This window comes from Mixophyes fleayi (assembly GCF_038048845.1).
Source record: "Mixophyes fleayi isolate aMixFle1 chromosome 2 unlocalized genomic scaffold, aMixFle1.hap1 SUPER_2_unloc_3, whole genome shotgun sequence".
NCBI lineage: Eukaryota > Metazoa > Chordata > Amphibia > Anura > Limnodynastidae > Mixophyes > Mixophyes fleayi.
The window spans coordinates 350,109-372,860 of record NW_027445880.1 but is presented as its reverse complement, the minus strand read 5'-3'; the positions used below and the strand labels follow the sequence as shown (position 1 = coordinate 372,860).

Sequence of the window (22,752 nt, the reverse complement as noted above, 5' to 3'; positions counted from 1 at the left end):
AACTACAGCAGATCCACATATCAGCCTACATCTGGACAGGTGACCACACCATGGGATCCCGGAGCAGAGGGCAATGGGATTGCTGAAAGTCCAAAAACGTGATAGTAGAAATCGCTGAAAATGCTTTCTCACAATAAAAATAACTGACATCAATTGGAGTAAACATAGTGAAGGCCAGTCCTCTTTAGCATAGGGACAGCATCCAGGGTTATATTCCCTGATGGTCAGTGATGGATTTCTCGTTGGATTTAGTTGACTTATTCCTAGAGTTCAAGTAACCAGTCTCCTGAAAGTTTGCCAGCTTTTATTAAAACATTTGTCCCTTCAAGCTGCAAAAGGAATGTGAGGATCTGCAAAGTCATGAGAGAAAATGTCAATGGAAATCTTTTCTCGAACTAAAATTCTTGACTTTTCCATCCTCATCCAGTGCAATTTCAGCCAAAAATAGGGGATGCAGATTGCGTCACTGCACATGAACAATTTGCCAAATGATAACAGGTTGCATTAAAATGTTTCCTTTTCTAAGCCTGAAGAGAAATGTAAGGGTGCTCCAATGATTTTTACAAGTTTTGACAAACTTCAAGGATGCGGGATGAGAAATGAAGTTAGCTTGAAGCAATTCCTTAAAAACACAAGCATTAATCTAAAGATATTTAACCCTTCTTGATGACTGCTTAAGGATCCAGTGCACATGAGTTTGGCAGATGATGATAAAGAGTTCCTCTCGTACTTTACCTCCATCTTCTCTCTTTGCTTTACTCGGTTGCAACGCTTTCAGGCAAATTTCCCATGCAGACTTAAAACTTCTTGTCTCAATCTTCTAAACTACAGCAGATCCACATATCAGCCTACATCTGGACAGGTGACCACACCATGGGATCCCGGAGCAGAGGGCAATGGGATTGCTGAAAGTCCAAAGACGTGATAGTAGAAATCGCTGAAAATGCTTTCTCACAATAAAAATAACTGACATCAATTGGAGTAAACATAGTGAAGGCCAGTCCTTTTAAGCATAGGGACAGCATCCAGGGTTATATTCCCTGATGGTCAGTGTTGGATTTCTCGTTTTTGTCTGTTTACGCTCCAAAGATCCTTTTGAGATTTTCACTCACTGGAGAACATATCTTAGCGATCACCATGATGTGTATGAAACCCTGCTCAGCAGAACATGTAACCAATAGTAAATCATGGGCTGGTTAGCTCAGCTGGTTAGAGTGTGGTGCTAATAACACCAGGGTCACATGTTCGATCCCCGTACGGGCCAAACATTTTAAGGTTATTCAGACTGTCTACTTCGTGGACACATTGTGAAAAACCGTCAAAGAGTATAAATTAGAAGTCATGGCTGTATGTGTTTATATACACAGCACCATTACAGAAAAACCAGTGAAGCAGTTTGCTTGTTATAGATTTAACTAATGTTCATTCCAGTAATATCAAAGAAAAAGCAAAAGTTGCATTTCACTTAACTGTTTAGGCATGAGAATTGGATTTAGTTGACTTATTCCTAGAGTTCAAGTAGCCAGTCTCCTAAAACTTTACCAGCTTTTATTAAAACATTTGTCCCTTCAAGCTGGCAAAGGAATGTGAGGATCTGCAAAGTCATGAGAGAAAATGTCAATGGAAATCTTTTCTCGAACTAAAATTCTTGACTTTTCCATCCTCATCCAGTGCAATTTCAGCCAAAAATAGGGGATGCAGATTGCGTCACTGCACATGAACAATTTGCCAAATGATAACAGGTTGCATTAAAATGTTTCCTTTTCTAAGCCTGAAGAGAAATGTAAGGGTGCTCCAATGATTTTTACAAGTTATGACAAACTTCAAGGATGCGGGATGAGAAATGAAGTTAGCTTGAAGCAATTCCTTAAAAACACAAGCATTAATCTAAAGATATTTAACCCTTCTTGATGACTGCTTAAGGATCCAGTGCACATGAGTTTGGCAGATGATGATAAAGAGTTCCTCTCGTACTTTACCTCCATCTTCTCTCTTTGCTTTACTCGGTTGCAACGCTTTCAGGCAAACTTCCCATGCAGACTTAAAACTTCTTGTCTCAATCTTCTAAACTACAGCAGATCCACATATCAGCCTACATTTGGACAGGTGGTCACACCATGGGATCCCGGAGCAGAGGGCAATGGGATTGCTGAAAGTCCAAAGACGTGATAGTAGAAATCGCTGAAAATGCTTTCTCACAATAAAAATAACTGACATCAATTGGAGTAAACATAGTGAAGGCCAGTCCTCTTTAGCATAGGGACAGCATCCAGGGTTATATTCCCTGATGGTCAGTGTTGGATTTCTCGTTGGATTTAGTTGACTTATTCCTAGAGTTCAAGTAACCAGTCTCCTGAAAGTTTACCAGCTTTTATTAAAACATTTGTCCCTTCAAGCTGCAAAAGGAATGTGAGGATCTGCAAAGTCATGAGAGAAAATGTCAATGGAAATCTTTTCTCGAACTAAAATTCTTGACTTTTCCATCCTCATCCAGTGCAATTTCAGCCAAAAATAGGGGATGCAGATTGCGTCACTGCACATGAACAATTTGCCAAATGATAACAGGTTGCATTAAAATGTTTCCTTTTCTAAGCCTGAAGAGAAATGTAAGGGTGCTCCAATGATTTTTACAAGTTTTGACAAACTTCAAGGATGCGGGATGAGAAATGAAGTTAGCTTGAAGCAATTCCTTAAAAACACAAGCATTAATCTAAAGATATTTAACCCTTCTTGATGACTGCTTAAGGATCCAGTGCACATGAGTTTGGCATATGATGATAAAGATATCCTCTCGTACTTTACCTCCATCTTCTCTCTTTGCTTTACTCGGTTGCAACGCTTTCAGGCAAATTTCCCATGCAGACTTAAAACTTCTTGTCTCAATCTTCTAAACTACAGCAGATCCACATATCAGCCTACATCTGGACAGGTGACCACACCATGGGATCCCGGAGCAGAGGGCAATGGGATTGCTGAAAGTCCAAAGACGTGATAGTAGAAATCGCTGAAAATGCTTTCTCACAATAAAAATAACTGACATCAATTGGAGTAAACATAGTGAAGGCCAGTCCTTTTAAGCATAGGGACAGCATCCAGGGTTATATTCCCTGATGGTCAGTGTTGGATTTCTCGTTTTTGTCTGTTTACGCTCCAAAGATCCTTTTGAGATTTTCACTCACTGGAGAACATATCTTAGCGATCACCATGATGTGTATGAAACCCTGCTCAGCAGAACATGTAACCAATAGTAAATCATGGGCTGGTTAGCTCAGCTGGTTAGAGTGTGGTGCTAATAACACCAGGGTCACATGTTCAATCCCCGTACGGGCCAAACATTTTAAGGTTTTTCAGACTGTCTACTTCGTGGACACATTGTGAAAAACCGTCAAAGAGTATAAATTAGAAGTCATGGCTGTATGTGTTTATATACACAGCACCATTACAGAAAAACCAATGAAGCAGTTTGCTTGTTATAGATTTAACTAATGTTCATTCCAGTAATATCAAAGAAAAAGCAAAAGTTGCGTTTCATTTAACTGTTTAGGCATGAGAATTGGATTTAGTTGACTTATTCCTAGAGTTCAAGTAGCCAGTCTCCTGAAAGTTTACCAGCTTTTATTAAAACATTTGTCCCTTCAAGCTGCAAAAGGAATGTGAGGATCTGCAAAGTCATGAGAGAAAATGTCAATGGAAATCTTTTCTCGAACTAAAATTATTGACTTTTCCATCCTCATCCAGTGCAATTTCAGCCAAAAATAGGGGATGCAGATTGCGTCACTGCACATGAACAATTTGCCAAATGATAACAGGTTGCATTAAAATGTTTCCTTTTCTAAGCCTGAAGAGAAATGTAAGGGTGCTCCAATGATTTTTACAAGTTTTGACAAACTTCAAGGATGCGGGATGAGAAATGAAGTTAGCTTGAAGCAATTCCTTAAAAACACAAGCATTAATCTAAAGATATTTAACCCTTCTTGATGACTGCTTAAGGATCCAGTGCACATGAGTTTGGCAGATGATGATAAAGAGTTCCTCTCGTACTTTACCTCCATCTTCTCTCTTTGCTTTACTCGGTTGCAACGCTTTCAGGCAAACTTCCCATGCAGACTTAAAACTTCTTGTCTCAATCTTCTAAACTACAGCAGATCCACATATCAGCCTACGGGATCCCGGAGCAGAGGGCAATGGGATTTCTGAAAGTCCAAAGACGTGATAGTAGAAATCGCTGAAAATGCTTTCTCACAATAAAAATCCCTGACATCAATTGGAGTAAACATAGAGCGTGGTGCTAATAACGCCAAGGTCACGGGTTCGATCCCCGTACGGGCCAAACATTTTAAGGTTAATCAGACTGTCTACTTCAAGGACACATTGTGAAAAACCGTCAAAGAGTATAAATTAGAAGTCATGGCTGTATGTGTTTATATACACAGCACCATTACAGAAAAACCAATGAAGCAGTTTGCTTGTTATAGATTTAACTAATGTTCATTCCAGTAATATCAAAGAAAAAGCAAAAGTTGCGTTTCATTTAACTGTTTAGGCATGAGAATTGGATTTAGTTGACTTATTCCTAGAGTTCAAGTAGCCAGTCTCCTGAAAGTTTACCAGCTTTTATTAAAACATTTGTCCCTTCAAGCTGCAAAAGGAATGTGAGGATCTGCAAAGTCATGAGAGAAAATGTCAATGGAAATCTTTTCTCGAACTAAAATTATTGACTTTTCCATCCTCATCCAGTGCAATTTCAGCCAAAAATAGGGGATGCAGATTGCGTCACTGCACATGAACAATTTGCCAAATGATAACAGGTTGCATTAAAATGTTTCCTTTTCTAAGCCTGAAGAGAAATGTAAGGGTGCTCCAATGATTTTTACAAGTTTTGACAAACTTCAAGGATGCGGGATGAGAAATGAAGTTAGCTTGAAGCAATTCCTTAAAAACACAAGCATTAATCTAAAGATATTTAACCCTTCTTGATCACTGCTTAAGGATCCATTGCACATGAGTTTGGCAGATGATGATAAAGAGTTCCTCTCGTACTTTACCTCCATCTTCTCTCTTTGCTTTACTCGGTTGCAACGCTTTCAGGAAAACTTCCCATGCAGACTTAAAATTTCTTGTCTCAATCTTCTAAACTACAGCAGATCCACATATCAGCCTACATCTGGACAGGTGACCACACCATGGGATCCCGGAGCAGAGGGCAATGGGATTGCTGAAAGTCCAAAGACGTGATAGTAGAAATCGCTGAAAATGCTTTCTCACAATAAAAATCCCTGACATCAATTGGAGTAAACATAGTGAAGGCCAGTCCTCTTTAGCATAGGGACAGCATCCAGGGTTATATTCCCTGATGGTCAGTGTTGGATTTCTCGTTTTTGTCTGTTTACGCTCCAAAGATCCTTTTGAGGTTTTCACTCACTGGAGAACATATCTTAGCGATCACCATTATGTGTATGAAACCCTGCTCAGCAGCACATGTAACCAATAGTAAAACATGGGCCGGTTAGCTCAGCTGGTTAGAGCGTGGTGCTAATAACGCCAAGGTCGTGGGTTCGATCCCCGTACAAGCTAAAAATTTTAAGGTTATTCAGACTGTCTACTCCGTGGACACATTGTGAAAAACCGTCAAAGAGTATAAATTAGAAGTCATGGCTGTATGTGTTTATATACACAGCACCATTACAGAAAAACCAGTGAAGCAGTTTGCTTGTTATAGATTTAACTAATGTTCATTCCAGTAATATCAAAGAAAAAGCAAAAGTTGCATTTCACTTAACTGTTTAGGCATGAGAATTGGATTTAGTTGACTTATTCCTAGAGTTCAAGTAGCCAGTCTCCTGAAAGTTTACCAGCTTTTATTAAAACATTTGTCCCTTCAAGCTGCAAAAGGAATGTGAGGATCTGCAAAGTCATGAGAGAAAATGTCAATGGAAATCTTTTCTCGAACTAAAATTATTGACTTTTCCATCCTCATCCAGTGCAATTTCAGCCAAAAATAGGGGATGCAGATTGCGTCACTGCACATGAACAATTTGCCAAATGATAACAGGTTGCATTAAAATGTTTCCTTTTCTAAGCCTGAAGAGAAATGTAAGGGTGCTCCAATGATTTTTACAAGTTTTGACAAACTTCAAGGATGCGGGATGAGAAATGAAGTTAGCTTGAAGCAATTCCTTAAAAACACAAGCATTAATCTAAAGATATTTAACCCTTCTTGATCACTGCTTAAGGATCCATTGCACATGAGTTTGGCAGATGATGATAAAGAGTTCCTCTCGTACTTTACCTCCATCTTCTCTCTTTGCTTTACTCGGTTGCAACGCTTTCAGGAAAACTTCCCATGCAGACTTAAAATTTCTTGTCTCAATCTTCTAAACTACAGCAGATCCACATATCAGCCTACATCTGGACAGGTGACCACACCATGGGATCCCGGAGCAGAGGGCAATGGGATTGCTGAAAGTCCAAAGACGTGATAGTAGAAATCGCTGAAAATGCTTTCTCACAATAAAAATCCCTGACATCAATTGGAGTAAACATAGTGAAGGCCAGTCCTCTTTAGCATAGGGACAGCATCCAGGGTTATATTCCCTGATGGTCAGTGTTGGATTTCTCGTTTTTGTCTGTTTACGCTCCAAAGATCCTTTTGAGGTTTTCACTCACTGGAGAACATATCTTAGCGATCACCATTATGTGTATGAAACCCTGCTCAGCAGCACATGTAACCAATAGTAAAACATGGGCCGGTTAGCTCAGCTGGTTAGAGCGTGGTGCTAATAACGCCAAGGTCGTGGGTTCGATCCCCGTACAAGCTAAAAATTTTAAGGTTATTCAGACTGTCTACTCCGTGGACACATTGTGAAAAACCGTCAAAGAGTATAAATTAGAAGTCATGGCTGTATGTGTTTATATACACAGCACCATTACAGAAAAACCAGTGAAGCAGTTTGCTTGTTATAGATTTAACTAATGTTCATTCCAGTAATATCAAAGAAAAAGCAAAAGTTGCATTTCACTTAACTGTTTAGGCATGAGAATTAGATTTAGTCGACTTATTCCTAGAGTTCAAGTAACCAGTCTCCTGAAAGTTTACCAGCTTTTATTAAAACATTTGTCCCTTCAAGCTGCAAAAGGAATGTGAGGATCTGCAAAGTCATGAGAGAAAATGTCAATGGAAATCTTTTCTCGAACTAAAATTCTTGACTTTTCCATCCTCATCCAGTGCAATTTCAGCCAAAAATAGGGGATGCAGATTGCGTCACTGCACATGAACAATTTGCCAAATGATAACAGGTTGCATTAAAATGTTTCCTTTTCTAAGCCTGAAGAGAAATGTAAGGGTGCTCCAATGATTTTTACAAGTTTTGACAAACTTCAAGGATGCGGGATGAGAAATGAAGTTAGCTTGAAGCAATTCCTTAAAAACACAAGCATTAATCTAAAGATATTTAACCCTTCTTGATGACTGCTTAAGGATCCAGTGCACATGAGTTTGGCAGATGATGATAAAGAGTTCCTCTCGTACTTTACCTCCATCTTCTCTCTTTGCTTTACTCGGTTGCAACGCTTTCAGGCAAACTTCCCATGCAGACTTAAAACTTCTTGTCTCAATCTTCTAAACTACAGCAGATCCACATATCAGCCTACATCTGGACAGGTGACCACACCATGGGATCCCGGAGCAGAGGGCAATGGGATTGCTGAAAGTCCAAAGACGTGATAGTAGAAATCGCTGAAAATGCTTTCTCACAATAAAAATCCCTGACATCAATTGGAGTAAACATAGTGAAGGCCAGTCCTCTTTAGCATAGGGACAGCATCCAGGGTTATATTCCCTGATGGTCAGTGTTGGATTTCTCGTTTTTGTCTGTTTACGCTCCAAAGATCCTTTTGAGATTTTCACTCACTGGAGAACATATCTTAGCGATCACCATGATGTGTATGAAACCCTGCTCAGCAGAACATGTAACCACTAGTAAAACATGGGCCGGTTAGCTTAGCTGGTTAGAGCGTGGTGCTAATAACACCAAGGTCGCGGGCTCAATCCCCGTACGGGCCAAACATTTTAAGGTTATTCAGACTGTCTACTTCGTGGACACATTGTGAAAAACCGTCAAAGAGTATAAATTAGAAGTCATGGCTGTATGTGTTTATATACACAGCACCATTACAGAAGAAGCAGTTTGCTTGTTATAGATTTAACTAATGTTCATTCCAGTAATATCAAAGAAAAAGCAAAAGTTGCGTTTCACTTAACTGTTTAGGCATGAGAATTGGATTTAGTCGACTTATTCCTAGAGTTCAAGTAGCCAGTCTCCTGAAAGTTTACTAGCTTTTATTAAAACTTTTGTCCCTTCAAGCTGCAAAAGAAATGTGAGGATCTGCATAGTCATGAGAGAAAATGTCAATGGAAATGTTTTCTCGAACTAAAATTCTTGACTTTTCCATCCTCATCCATTGCAATTTCAGCCAAAAATAGGGGATGCAGATTGCGTCACTGCACATGAACAATTTGCCAAATGATAACAGGTTGCATTAAAATGTTTCCTTTTCTAAGCCTGAAGAGAAATGTAAGGGTGCTCCAATGATTTTTACAAGTTTTGACAAACTTCAAGGATGCGGGATGAGAAATGAAGTTAGCTTCAAGCAATTCCTTAAAAACACAAGCATTAATCTAAAGATATTTAACCCTTCTTGATGACTGCTTAAGGATCCAGTGCACATGAGTTTGGCAGATGATGATAAAGAGTTCCTCTCGTACTTTACCTCCATCTTCTCTCTTTGCTTTACTCGGTTGCAACGCTTTCAGGCAAACTTCCCATGCAGACTTAAAACTTCTTGTCTCAATCTTCTAAACTACAGCAGATCCACATATCAGCCTACATCTGGACAGGTGACCACACCATGGGATCCCGGAGCAGAGGGCAATGGGATTGCTGAAAGTCCAAAGACGTGATAGTAGAAATCGCTGAAAATGCTTTCTCACAATAAAAATCCCTGACATCAATTGGAGTAAACATAGTGAAGGCCAGTCCTCTTTAGCATAGGGACAGCATCCAGGGTTATATTTCCTGATGGTCAGTGTTGGATTTCTCGTTTTTGTCTGTTTACGCTCCAAAGATCCTTTTGAGATTTTCACTCACTGGAGAACATATCTTAGCGATCACCATGATGTGTATGAAACCCTGCTCAGCAGAACATGTAACCACTAGTAAAACATGGGCCGGTTAGCTTAGCTGGTTAGAGCGTGGTGCTAATAACACCAAGGTCGCGGGCTCAATCCCCGTACGGGCCAAACATTTTAAGGTTATTCAGACTGTCTACTTCGTGGACACATTGTGAAAAACCGTCAAAGAGTATAAATTAGAAGTCATGGCTGTATGTGTTTATATACACAGCACCATTACAGAAGAAGCAGTTTGCTTGTTATAGATTTAACTAATGTTCATTCCAGTAATATCAAAGAAAAAGCAAAAGTTGCGTTTCACTTAACTGTTTAGGCATGAGAATTGGATTTAGTTGACTTATTCCTAGAGTTCAAGTAGCCAGTCTCCTGAAAGTTTACTAGCTTTTATTAAAACTTTTGTCCCTTCAAGCTGGAAAAGAAATGTGAGGATCTGCAAAGTCATGAGAGAAAATGTCAATGAAAATCTTTTCTCGAACTAAAATTCTTGACTTTTCCATCCTCATCCATTGCAATTTCAGCCAAAAATAGGGGATGCAGATTGCGTCACTGCACATGAACAATTTGCCAAATGATAACAGGTTGCATTAAAATGTTTCCTTTTCTAAGCCTGAAGAGAAATGTAAGGGTGCTCCAATGATTTTTACAAGTTTTGACAAACTTCAAGGATGCGGGATGAGAAATGAAGTTAGCTTCAAGCAATTCCTTAAAAACACAAGCATTAATCTAAAGATATTTAACCCTTCTTGATGACTGCTTAAGGATCCAGTGCACATGAGTTTGGCAGATGATGATAAAGAGTTCCTCTCGTACTTTACCTCCATCTTCTCTCTTTGCTTTACTCGGTTGCAACGCTTTCAGGCAAACTTCCCATGCAGACTTAAAACTTCTTGTCTCAATCTTCTAAACTACAGCAGATCCACATATCAGCCTACATCTGGACAGGTGACCACACCATGGGATCCCGGAGCAGAGGGCAATGGGATTGCTGAAAGTCCAAAGACGTGATAGTAGAAATCGCTGAAAATGCTTTCTCACAATAAAAATCCCTGACATCAATTGGAGTAAACATAGTGAAGGCCAGTCCTCTTTAGCATAGGGACAGCATCCAGGGTTATATTTCCTGATGGTCAGTGTTGGATTTCTCGTTTTTGTCTGTTTACGCTCCAAAGATCCTTTTGAGATTTTCACTCACTGGAGAACATATCTTAGCGATCACCATGATGTGTATGAAACCCTGCTCAGCAGAACATGTAACCACTAGTAAAACATGGGCCGGTTAGCTTAGCTGGTTAGAGCGTGGTGCTAATAACACCAAGGTCGCGGGCTCAATCCCCGTACGGGCCAAACATTTTAAGGTTATTCAGACTGTCTACTTCGTGGACACATTGTGAAAAACCGTCAAAGAGTATAAATTAGAAGTCATGGCTGTATGTGTTTATATACACAGCACCATTACAGAAGAAGCAGTTTGCTTGTTATAGATTTAACTAATGTTCATTCCAGTAATATCAAAGAAAAAGCAAAAGTTGCGTTTCACTTAACTGTTTAGGCATGAGAATTGGATTTAGTTGACTTATTCCTAGAGTTCAAGTAGCCAGTCTCCTGAAAGTTTACTAGCTTTTATTAAAACTTTTGTCCCTTCAAGCTGGAAAAGAAATGTGAGGATCTGCAAAGTCATGAGAGAAAATGTCAATGAAAATCTTTTCTCGAACTAAAATTCTTGACTTTTCCATCCTCATCCATTGCAATTTCAGCCAAAAATAGGGGATGCAGATTGCGTCACTGCACATGAACAATTTGCCAAATGATAACAGGTTGCATTAAAATGTTTCCTTTTCTAAGCCTGAAGAGAAATGTAAGGGTGCTCCAATGATTTTTACAAGTTTTGACAAACTTCAAGGATGCGGGATGAGAAATGAAGTTAGCTTCAAGCAATTCCTTAAAAACACAAGCATTAATCTAAAGATATTTAACCCTTCTTGATGACTGCTTAAGGATCCAGTGCACATGAGTTTGGCAGATGATGATAAAGAGTTCCTCTCGTACTTTACCTCCATCTTCTCTCTTTGCTTTACTCGGTTGCAACGCTTTCAGGCAAACTTCCCATGCAGACTTAAAACTTCTTGTCTCAATCTTCTAAACTACAGCAGATCCACATATCAGCCTACATCTGGACAGGTGATCACACCATGGGATCCCGGGGCAGAGGGCAATGGGATTGCTGAAAGTCCAAAGACGTGATAGTAGAAATCGCTGAAAATGCTTTCTCACAATAAAAATCCCTGACATATATTGGAGTAAACATAGTGAAGGCCAGTCCTCTTTAGCATAGGGACAGCATCCAGGGTTATATTCCCTGATGGTCAGTGTTGGATTTCTCATTTTTGTCTGTTTACGCTCCAAAGATCATTTTGAGATTTTCACTCACTGGAGAACATATCTTAGCGATCACTATGATGTGTATGAAACCCTGCTCAGCAGAACATGTAACCACTAGTAAAACATGGGCCGGTTAGCTCAGCTGCTTAGAGCGTGGTGCTAATAACACCAAGGTTGCGGGTTCAATCCCCATACGGGCCAAAAATTTTAAGGTTATTCAGACTGTCTACTTCGTGGACACATTGTTAAAAACCGTCAAAGAGTATAAATTAGAAGTCATGGCTTTATGTGTTTATATACACAGCACCATTACAGAAAAACCAGTGAAGCAGTTTGCTTGTCTGCTTGTTATACATTTAACTAATGTTCATTCCAGTAATATCAAAGAAAAAGCAAAAGTTGCGTTTCACTTAACTGTTTAGGCATGAGAATTGGATTTAGTTGACTTATTCCTAGAGTTCAAGTAGCCAGTCTCCTGAAAGTTTACTAGCTTTTATTAAAACATTTGTCCCTTCAAGCTGCAAAAGGAATGTGAGGATCTGCAAAGTCATGAGAGAAAATGTCAATGGAAATCTTTTCTCAAACTAAAATTCCTGACTTTTCCATCCTCACCCAGTGCAATTTCAGCCAAAAATAGGGGATGCAGATTGCGTCACTGCACATTAACAATTTGCCAAATGATAACAGGTTGCATTAAAATGTTTCCTTTTCTAAGCCTGAAGAGAAATGTAAGGGTGCTCCAATGATTTTTACAAGTTTTGACTAACTTCAAGGATGCGGGATGAGAAATGAAATTAGCTTGAAGCAATTCCTTAAAAACACAAGCATTAATCTAAAGATATTTAACGCTTCTTGATGACTGCTTAAGGATCCAGTGCACATGAGTTTGGCAGATGATGATAAAGAGTTCCTCTCGTAATTTACCTCCATCTTCTCTCTTTGCTTTACTCGGTTGCAACGCTTTCAGGCAAACTTCCCATGCAGACTTAAAACTTCTTGTCTCAATCTTCTAAACTACAGCAGATCCACTTATCAGCCTACATCTGGACAGGTGACCACACCATGGGATCCCGGAGCAGAGGGCAATGGGATTGCTGAAAGTCCAAAGTAGTGATAGTAGAAATCGCTGAAAATGCTTTCTCACAATAAAAATCCCTGACATCAATTGGAGTAAACATAGTGAAGGCCAGTCCTCTTTAGCATAGGGACAGCATCCAGGGTTATATTCCCTGATGGTCAGTGTTGGATTTCTCGTTTTTGTCTGTTTACGCTCCAAAGATCCTTTTGAGATTTTCACTCACTGGAGAACATATCTTAGCGATCACTATGATGTGTATGAAACCCTGCTCAGCAGAACATGTAACCAATAGTAAAACATGGGCCGGTTAGCTCAGCTGCTTAGAGCGTGGTGCTAATAACGCCAAGGTTGCAGGTTCAATAACCATACGGGCCAAAAATTTTAAGGTTATTCAGACTGTCTACTTCGTGAACACATTGTTAAAAACCGTCAAAGAGTATAAATTAGAAGTCATGGCTTTATGTGTTTATATACACAGCACCATTACAGAAAAACCAGTGAAGCAGTTTGCTTGTCTGCTTGTTATACATTTAACTAATGTTCATTCCAGTAATATCAAAGAAAAAGCAAAAGTTGCGTTTCACTTAACTGTTTAGGCATGAGAATTGGATTTAGTTGACTTATTCCTAGAGTTCAAGTAGCCAGTCTCCTGAAAGTTTACTAGCTTTTATTAAAACATTTGTCTCTTCAAGCTGCAAAAGGAATGTGAGGATCTGCAAAGTCATGAGAGAAAATGTCAATGGAAATCTTTTCTCAAACTAAAATTCCTGACTTTTCCATCCTCACCCAGTGCAATTTCAGCCAAAAATAGGGGATGCAGATTGCGTCACTGCACATTAACAATTTGCCAAATGATAACAGGTTGCATTAAAATGTTTCCTTTTCTAAGCCTGAAGAGAAATGTAAGGGTGCTCCAATGATTTTTACAAGTTTTGACAAACTTCAAGGATGCGGGATGAGAAATGAAGTTAGCTTGAAGCAATTCCTTAAAAACACAAGCATTAATCTAAAGATATTTAACCCTTCTTGATGACTGCTTAAGGATCCAGTGCACATGAGTTTGGCAGATGATGATAAAGAGTTCCTCTCGTACTTTACCTCCATCTTCTCTCTTTGCTTTACTCGGTTGCAACGCTTTCAGGCAAACTTCCCATGCAGACTTAAAACTTCTTGTCTCAATCTTCTAAACTACAGCAGATCCACATATCAGCCTACATCTGGACAGGTGACCACACCATGGGATCCCGGAGCAGAGGGCAATGGGATTGCTGAAAGTCCAAAGACGTGATAGTAGAAATCGCTGAAAATGCTTTCTCACAATAAAAATCCCTGACATCAATTGGAGTAAACATAGTGAAGGCCAGTCCTCTTTAGCATAGGGACAGCATCCAGGGTTATATTCCCTGATGGTCAGTGTTGGATTTCTCGTTTTTGTCTGTTTACGCTCCAAAGATCCTTTTGAGATTTTCACTCACTGGAGAACATATCTTAGCGATCACCATGATGTGTATGAAACCCTGCTCAGCAGAACATGTAACCACTAGTAAAACATGGGCCGGTTAGCTTAGCTGGTTAGAGCGTGGTGCTAATAACACCAAGGTCGCGGGCTCAATCCCCGTACGGGCTAAACATTTTAAGGTTATTCAGACTGTCTACTTCGTGGACACATTGTGAAAAACCGTCAAAGAGTATAAATTAGAAGTCATGGCTGTATGTGTTTATATACACAGCACCATTACAGAAGAAGCAGTGAAGCAGTTTGCTTGTCTGCTTGTTATACATTTAACTAATGTTCATTCCAGTAATATCAAAGAAAAAGCAAAAGTTGCGTTTCACTTAACTGTTTAGGCATGAGAATTGGATTTAGTTGACTTATTCCTAGAGTTCAAGTAGCCAGTCTCCTGAAAGTTTACTAGCTTTTATTAAAACATTTGTCCCTTCAAGCTGCAAAAGGAATGTGAGGATCTGCAAAGTCATGAGAGAAAATGTCAATGGAAATCTTTTCTCAAACTAAAATTCCTGACTTTTCCATCCTCACCCAGTGCAATTTCAGCCAAAAATAGGGGATGCAGATTGCGTCACTGCACATTAATAATTTGCCAAATGATAACAGGTTGCATTAAAATGTTTCCTTTTCTAAGCCTGAAGAGAAATGTAAGGGTGCTCCAATGATTTTTACAAGTTTTGACAAACTTCAAGGATGCGGGATGAGAAATGAAGTTAGCTTGAAGCAATTCCTTAAAAACACAAGCATTAAGCTAAAGATATTTAACCCTTCTTGATGACTGCTTAAGGATCCAGTGCACATGAGCTTGGCAGATGATGATAAAGAGTTCCTCTCGTAATTTACCTCCATCTTCTCTCTTTGCTTTACTCGGTTGCAACGCTTTCAGGCAAACTTCCCATGCAGACTTAAAACTTCTTGTCTCAATCTTCTAAACTACAGCAGATCCACTTATCAGCCTACATCTGGACAGGTGACCACACCATGGGATCCCGGAGCAGAGGGCAATGGGATTGCTGAAAGTCCAAAGACGTGATAGTAGAAATCGCTGAAAATGCTTTCTCACAATAAAAATCCCTGACATCAATTGGAGTAAACATAGTGAAGGCCAGTCCTCTTTAGCATAGGGACAGCATCCAGGGTTATATTCCCTGATGGTCAGTGTTGGATTTCTCGTTTTTGTCTGTTTACGCTCCAAAGATCCTTTTGAGATTTTCACTCACTGGAGAACATATCTTAGCGATCACCATGATGTGTATGAAACCCTGCTCTGCAGAACATGTAACCGATAGTAAAACATGGGCCGGTTAGCTCAGCTGGTTAGAGCGTGGTGTTAATAACACCAAGGTCGTGGGTTCGATCCCAGTACGGGCCAAAAATTTTAAGGTTATTCAGACTTCGTGGACACATTGTTAAAAACCATCAAAGAGTATAAATTAGAAGTCATAGCTGTATGTGTTTATATACAAAGCACCATTACAGAAAAAACAGTGAAGCAGTTTGCTTGTTATAGATTTAACTAATGTTCATTCCAGTAATATCAAAGAAAAAGCAAAAGTTGCGTTTCACTTAACTGTTTAGGCATGAGAATTGGATTTAGTTGACTTATTCCTAGAGTTCAAGTAGCCAGTCTCCTGAAAGTTTACTAGCTTTTATTAAAACATTTGTCCCTTCAAGCTGCAAAAGGAATGTGAGGATCTGCAAAGTCATGAGAGAAAATGTCAATGGAAATCTTTTCTCAAACTAAAATTCCTGACTTTTCCATCCTCACCCAGTGCAATTTCAGCCAAAAATAGGGGATGCAGATTGCGTCACTGCACATTAACAATTTGCCAAATGATAACAGGTTGCATTAAAATGTTTCCTTTTCTAAGCCTGAAGAGAAATGTAAGGGTGCTCCAATGATTTTTACAAGTTTTGACAAACTTCAAGGATGCGGGATGAGAAATGAAGTTAGCTTGAAGCAATTCCTTAAAAACACAAGCATTAATCTAAAGATATTTAACCCTTCTTGATGACTGCTTAAGGATCCAGTACACATGAGTTTGGCAGATGATGATAAAGAGTTCCTCTCGTAATTTACCTCCATCTTCTCTCTTTGCTTTACTCGGTTGCAACGCTTTCAGGCAAACTTCCCATGCAGACTTAAAACTTCTTGTCTCAATCTTCTAAACTACAGCAGATCCACTTATCAGCCTATATCTGGACAGGTGACCACACCATGTGATCCCGGAGCAGAGGGCAATGGGATTGCTGAAAGTCCAAAGACGTGATAGTAGAAATCGCTGAAAATGCTTTCTCACAATAAAAATCCCTGACATCAATTGGAGTAAACATAGTGAAGGCCAGTCCTCTTTAGCATAGGGACAGCATCCAGGGTTATATTCCCTGATGGTCAGTGTTGGATTTCTCATTTTTGTCTGTTTACGCTCCAAAGATCCTTTTGAGATTTTTACTCACTGGAGAACGTATCTTAGCGATCTCCTTGATGTGTGTGAAACCCTGCTCAGCAGAACAGGTAACCAATAGCAAAACATGGGCCGGTTAGCTCAGCTGGTTAGAGCATGGTGCTAATAACGCCAAGGTCGCGGGTTCGATCACCGTACGGGCCAAAAATTTTGCCAAATGATAACAGGTTGCATTAAAATGTTTCCTTTTCTAAGCCTGAAGAGAAATTTAAGGGTGCTTCAATGATTTTTACAAGTTTTGACAAACTTCAAGGATGCGGGATGAGAAATGAAGTTATCTTGAAGCAATTCCTTAAAAACACAAGCATTAATCTAAAGATATTTAACCCTTCTTGATGACTGCTTAAGGATCCAGTGCACATGAGTTTGGCAGATGATGATAAAGAGTTCCTCTCGTAATTTACCTCCATCTTCTCTCTTTGCTTTACTCGGTTGCAACGCTTTCAGGCAAACTTCCCATGCAGACTTAAAACTTCTTGTCTCAATCTTCTAAACTACAGCAGATCCACTTATCAGCCTACATCTGGACAGGTGACCACACCATGGGATCCCGGAGCAGAGGGCAATGGGATTGCTGAAAGTCCAAAGACGTGATAGTAGAAATCGCTGAAAATGCTTTCTCACAATAAAAATCCCTGACATCAATTAGAGTAAACATAGTGAAGGCCAGTCCTCTTTAGCATAGGGACAGCATCCAGGGTTATATTCCCTGATGGTCAGTGTTGGATTTCTCGTTTTTGTCTGTTTACGCTCCAAAGATCCTTTTGAGATTTTTACTCACTGGAGAACGTATTTTAGCGATCTCCTTGATGTGTGTGAAACCCTGCTCAGCAGAACAGGTAACCAATAGCAAAACATGGGCCGGTTAGCTCAGCTGGTTAGAGCATGGTGCTAATAACACCAAGGTTGCGGGTTCGATCACCGTACAGGCCAAAAATTTTGCCAAATGATAACAGGTTGCATTAAAATGTTTCCTTTTCTAAGCCTGAAGAGAAATGTAAGGGTGCTCCAATGATTTTTACAAGTTTTGACAAACTTCAAGGATGCGGGATGAGAAATGAAGTTAGCTTGAAGCAATTCCTTAAAAACACAAGCATTAATCTAAAGATATTTAACCCTTCTTGATGACTGCTTAAGGATCCAGTGCACATGAGTTTGGCAGATGATGATAAAGAGTTCCTCTCGTACTTTACCTCCATCTTCTCTCTTTGCTTTACTCGGTTGCAACGCTTTCAGGCAAACTTCCCATGCAGACTTAAAACTTCTTGTCTCAATCTTCTAAACTACAGCAGATCCACATATCAGCCTACATCTGGACAGGTGACCACACCATGGGATCCCGGAGCAGAGGGCAATGGGATTGCTGAAAGTCCAAAGACATGATAGTAGAAATCGCTGAAAATGCTTTCTCACAATAAAAATCCCTGACATCAATTGGAGTAAACATAGTGAAGGCCAGTCCTCTTTAGCATAGGGACAGCATCCAGGGTTATATTCCCTGATGGTCAGTGTTGGATTTCTCGTTTTTGTCTGTTTACGCTCCAAAGATCCTTTTGAGATTTTCACTCACTGGAGAACATATCTTAGTGATCACCATGATGTGTATGAAACCTTGCTCAGTAGAACATGTAACCAATAGTAAAACATGGGCCGGTTAGCTCCGTTGGTTAGAGCGTGGTGCTAAAAACACCAAGGTTGCAGGTTCAATCCCCGTACAGGCTAAACATTTTAAGGTTATTCAGACTGTCTACTTCGTGGACACATTGTGAAAAACCGTCAAAGAGTATAAATTAGAAGTCATTACTGAATGTGTTTATATACACAGCACCATTACATAAAAACCAGTGAAGCAGTTTGCTTGTCTGCTTGTTATAGATTTAACTAATGTTCATTCCAGTAATATCAAAGAAAAAGCAAAAGTTGCGTTTCACTTAACTGTTTAGGCATGAGAATTGGATTTAGTTGACTTATTCCTAGAGTTCAAGTAGCCAGTCTCCTAAAAGTTTACCAGCTTTTATTAAAACATTTGTCCCTTCAAGCTGGAAAAGGAATGTGAGGATCTGCAAAGTCATGAGAGAAAATGTCAATGGAAATCTTTTCTCGAACTAAAATTCTTGACTTTTCCATCCTCATCCAGTGCAATTTCAGCCAAAAATAGGGGATGCAGATTGCGTCACTGCACATGAACAATTTGCCAAATGATAACAGGTTGCATTAAAATGTTTCCTTTTCTAAGCCTGAAGAGAAATGTAAGGGTGCTCCAATGATTTTTACAAGTTTTGACAAACTTCAAGGATGCGGGATGAGAAATGAAGTTAGCTTGAAGCAATTCCTTAAAAACACAAGCATTAATCTAAAGATATTTAACCCTTCTTGATGACTGCTTAAGGATCCAGTGCACATGAGTTTGGCAGATGATGATAAAGAGTTCCTCTCGTACTTTACCTCCATCTTCTCTCTTTGCTTTACTCGGTTGTAACGCTTTCAGGCAAACTTCCCATGCAGACTTAAAACTTCTTGTCTCAATCTTCTAAACTACAGCAGATCCACATATCAGCCTACATCTGGACAGGTGACCACACCATGGGATCCCGGAGCAGAGGGCAATGGGATTGCTGAAAGTCCAAAGACGTGATAGTAGAAATCGCTGAAAATGCTTTCTCACAATAAAAATCCCTGACATCAATTGGAGTAAACATAGTGAAGGCCAGTCCTCTTTAGCATAGGGACAGCATCCAGGGTTATATTCCCTGATTGTCAGTGTTGGATTTCTCGTTTTTGTCTGTTTACGCTCCAAAGATCCTTTTGAGATTTTCACTCACTGGAGAACGTATCTTAGCGATCACCATGATGTGTATGAAACCCTGCTCAGCAGAACATGTAACCAATAGTAAAACATGGGCCGGTTAGCTCAGCTGGTTAGAGCGTGGTGCTAATAACTCCAAGGTCGCGGGTCCAATCCCTGTACGGGCCAAAAATTTTAAGATTATTCAGACTGTCTACTTCGTGGACACATTGTGAAAAACCGTCAAAGAGTATAAATTAGAAGTCATGGCTGTATGTGTTTATATACACAGCACCATTACAGAAAAACCAGTGAAGCAGTTTACTTGTTATAGATTTAACTAATGTTCATTCCAGTAATATCAAAGAAAAAGCAAAAGTTGCGTTTCACTTAACTGTTTAGGCATGAGAATTGGATTTAGTTGACTTATTCCTAGAGTTCAAGTAGCCAGTCTCCTGAAAGTTTACTAGCTTTTATTAAAACATTTGTCCCTTCAAGCTGCAAAAGGAATGTGAGGATCTGCAAAGTCATGAGAGAAAATGTCAATGGAAATCTTTTCTCAAACTAAAATTCCTGACTTTTCCATCCTCACCCAGTGCAATTTCAGCCAAAAATAGGGGATGCAGATTGCGTCACTGCACATGAACAATTTGCCAAATGATAACAGGTTGCATTAAAATGTTTCCTTTTCTAAGCCTGAAGAGAAATGTAAGGGTGCTCCAATGATTTTTACAAGTTTTGACAAACTTCAAGGATGCGGGATCAGAAATGAAGTTAGCTTGAAGCAATTCCTTAAAAACACAAGCATTAATCTAAAGATATTTAACCCTTCTTGATGACTGCTTAAGGATCCAGTGCACATGAGTTTGGCAGATGATGATAAAGAGTTCCTCTCGTACTTTACCTCCATCTTCTCTCTTTGCTTTACTCGGTTGCAACGCTTTCAGGCAAACTTCCCATGCAGACTTAAAACTTCTTGTCTCAATCTTCTAAACTACAGCAGATCCACATATCAGCCTACATCTGGACAGGTGACCACACCATGGGATCCCGGAGCAGAGGGCAATGGGATTGCTGAAAGTCCAAAGACGTGATAGTAGAAATCGCTGAAAATGCTTTCTCACAATAAAAATCCCTGACATCAATTGGAGTAAACATAGTGAAGGCCAGTCCTCTTTAGCATAGGGACAGCATCCAGGGTTATATTCCCTGATGGTCAGTGTTGGATTTCTCGTTTTTGTCTGTTTATGCTCCAAAGATCCTTTTCAGATTTTCACTCACTGGAGAACGTATCTTAGCGATCACCATGATGTGTATGAAACCCTGCTCAGCAGAACATGTAACCAATAGTAGAACATCGGCCGGTTAGCTCAGCTGGTTAGAGCATGGTGCTAATAACACCAAGGTTGCGGGTTCGATCCCGTATGGGCCAAACATTTTAAGGGTATTCAGACTGTCTACTTCGTGGACACATTGTGAAAAACCGTCAAAGAGTATAAATTAGAAGTCATGGCTGTATGTGTTTATATACACAGCACCATTACAGAAAAACCAGTGAAGCAGTTTACTTGTCTGCTTGTTATAGATTTAACTAATGTTCATTCCAGTGATATCAAAGAAAAAGCAAAAGTTGCTTTTCACTTAACTGTTTAGGCATGAGAATTGGATTTAGTTGACTTATTCCTAGAGTTCAAGTAGCCAGTCTCCTGAAAGTATACCAGCTTTTATTAAAACATTTGTCCCTTCAAACTGCAAAAGGAATGTGAGGATCTGCAAAGTCATGAGAGAAAATGTCAATGGAAATCTTTTCTCGAACTAAAATTCTTGACTTTTCCATCCTCATCCAGTGCAATTTCAGCCAAAAATAGGGGATGCAGATTGCGTCACTGCACATGAACAATTTGCCAAATGATAACAGGTTGCATTAAAATGTTTCCTTTTCTAAGCCTGAAGAGAAATGTAAGGGTGCTCCAATGATTTTTACAAGTTTTGACAAACTTCAAGGATGCGGGATGAGAAATGAAGTTAGCTTGAAGCAATTCCTTAAAAACACAAGCATTAATCTAAAGATATTTAACCCTTCTTGATGACTGCTTAAGGATCCAGTGCACATGAGTTTGGCAGATGATGATAAAGAGTTCCTCTCGTACTTTACCTCCATCTTCTCTCTTTGCTTTACTCGGTTGTAACGCTTTCAGGCAAACTTCCCATGCAGACTTAAAACTTCTTGTCTCAATCTTCTAAACTACAGCAGATCCACATATCAGCCTACATCTGGACAGGTGACCACACCATGGGATCCCGGAGCAGAGGGCAATGGGATTGCTGAAAGTCCAAAGACGTGATAGTAGAAATCGCTGAAAATGCTTTCTCACAATAAAAATCCCTGACATCAATTGGAGTAAACATAGTGAAGGCCAGTCCTCTTTAGCATAGGACAGTTTGCTTGTCTGCTTGTTATAGATTTAACTAATGTTCATTCCAGTAATATCAAAGAAAAAGCAAAAGTAAATTGTTTAGGCATGAGAATTGGATTTGGTTGACTTATTCCTAGAGTTCAAGTAGCCAGTCTCCTGAAAGTTTACTAGCTTTTATTAAAACATTTCTCCCTTCAAGCTGCAAAAGGAATGTGAGGATCTGCAAAGTCATGAGAGAAAATGTCAATGGAAATCTTTTCTCAAACTAAAATTGCTGACTTTTCCATCCTCACCCAGTGCAATTTCAGCCAAAAATAGGGGATGCAGATTGCGTCACTGCACATGAAAAATTTGCCAAATGATAACAGGTTGCATTAAAATGTTTCCTTTTCTAAGCCTGAAGAGAAATGTAAGGGTGCTCCAATGATTTTTACAAGTTTTGACAAACTTCAAGGATGCAGGATGAGAAATGAAGTTAGCTTGAAGCAATTCCTTAAAAACACAAGCATTAATCTAAAGATATTTAACCATTCTTGATGACTGCTTAAGGATCCAGTGCACATGAGTTTGGCAGATGATGATAAAGAGTTCCTCTCGTACTTTACCTCCATCTTCTCTCTTTGCTTTACTCGGTTGCAACGCTTTCAGGCAAACTTCCCATGCAGACTTAAAATTTCTTGTCTCAATCTTCTAAACTACAGCAGATCCACATATCAGCCTACATCTGGACAGGTGACCACACCATGGGATCCCGGAGCAGAGGGCAATGGGATTGCTGAAAGTCCAAAGACGTGATAGTAGAAATCGCTGAAAATGCTTTCTCACAATAATAATCCCTGACATCACTTGGAGTAAACATAGTGAAGGCCAGTCCTCTTTAGCATAGGGACAGCATCCAGGGTTATATTCCCTGATGGTCAGTGTTGGATTT

The 22,752-nt window shown here is 39.6% G+C and overlaps 2 non-coding genes across 2 annotated transcripts; both read left to right on the top strand.

Annotated features, from left to right (window-relative positions):
• The first annotated feature begins 6,744 nt into the window (after nucleotides 1-6,744).
• TRNAI-AAU (transfer RNA isoleucine (anticodon AAU)) lies at nucleotides 6,745-6,818 on the top strand. Its single transcript has one exon. It is a non-coding gene; the product is annotated as a tRNA-Ile (tRNA).
• Nucleotides 6,819-16,689: 9,871 nt separating this feature from the next.
• On the top strand, nucleotides 16,690-16,763 carry TRNAI-AAU (transfer RNA isoleucine (anticodon AAU)). Its single transcript has one exon. It is a non-coding gene; the product is annotated as a tRNA-Ile (tRNA).
• Nucleotides 16,764-22,752: the final 5,989 nt, after the last annotated feature.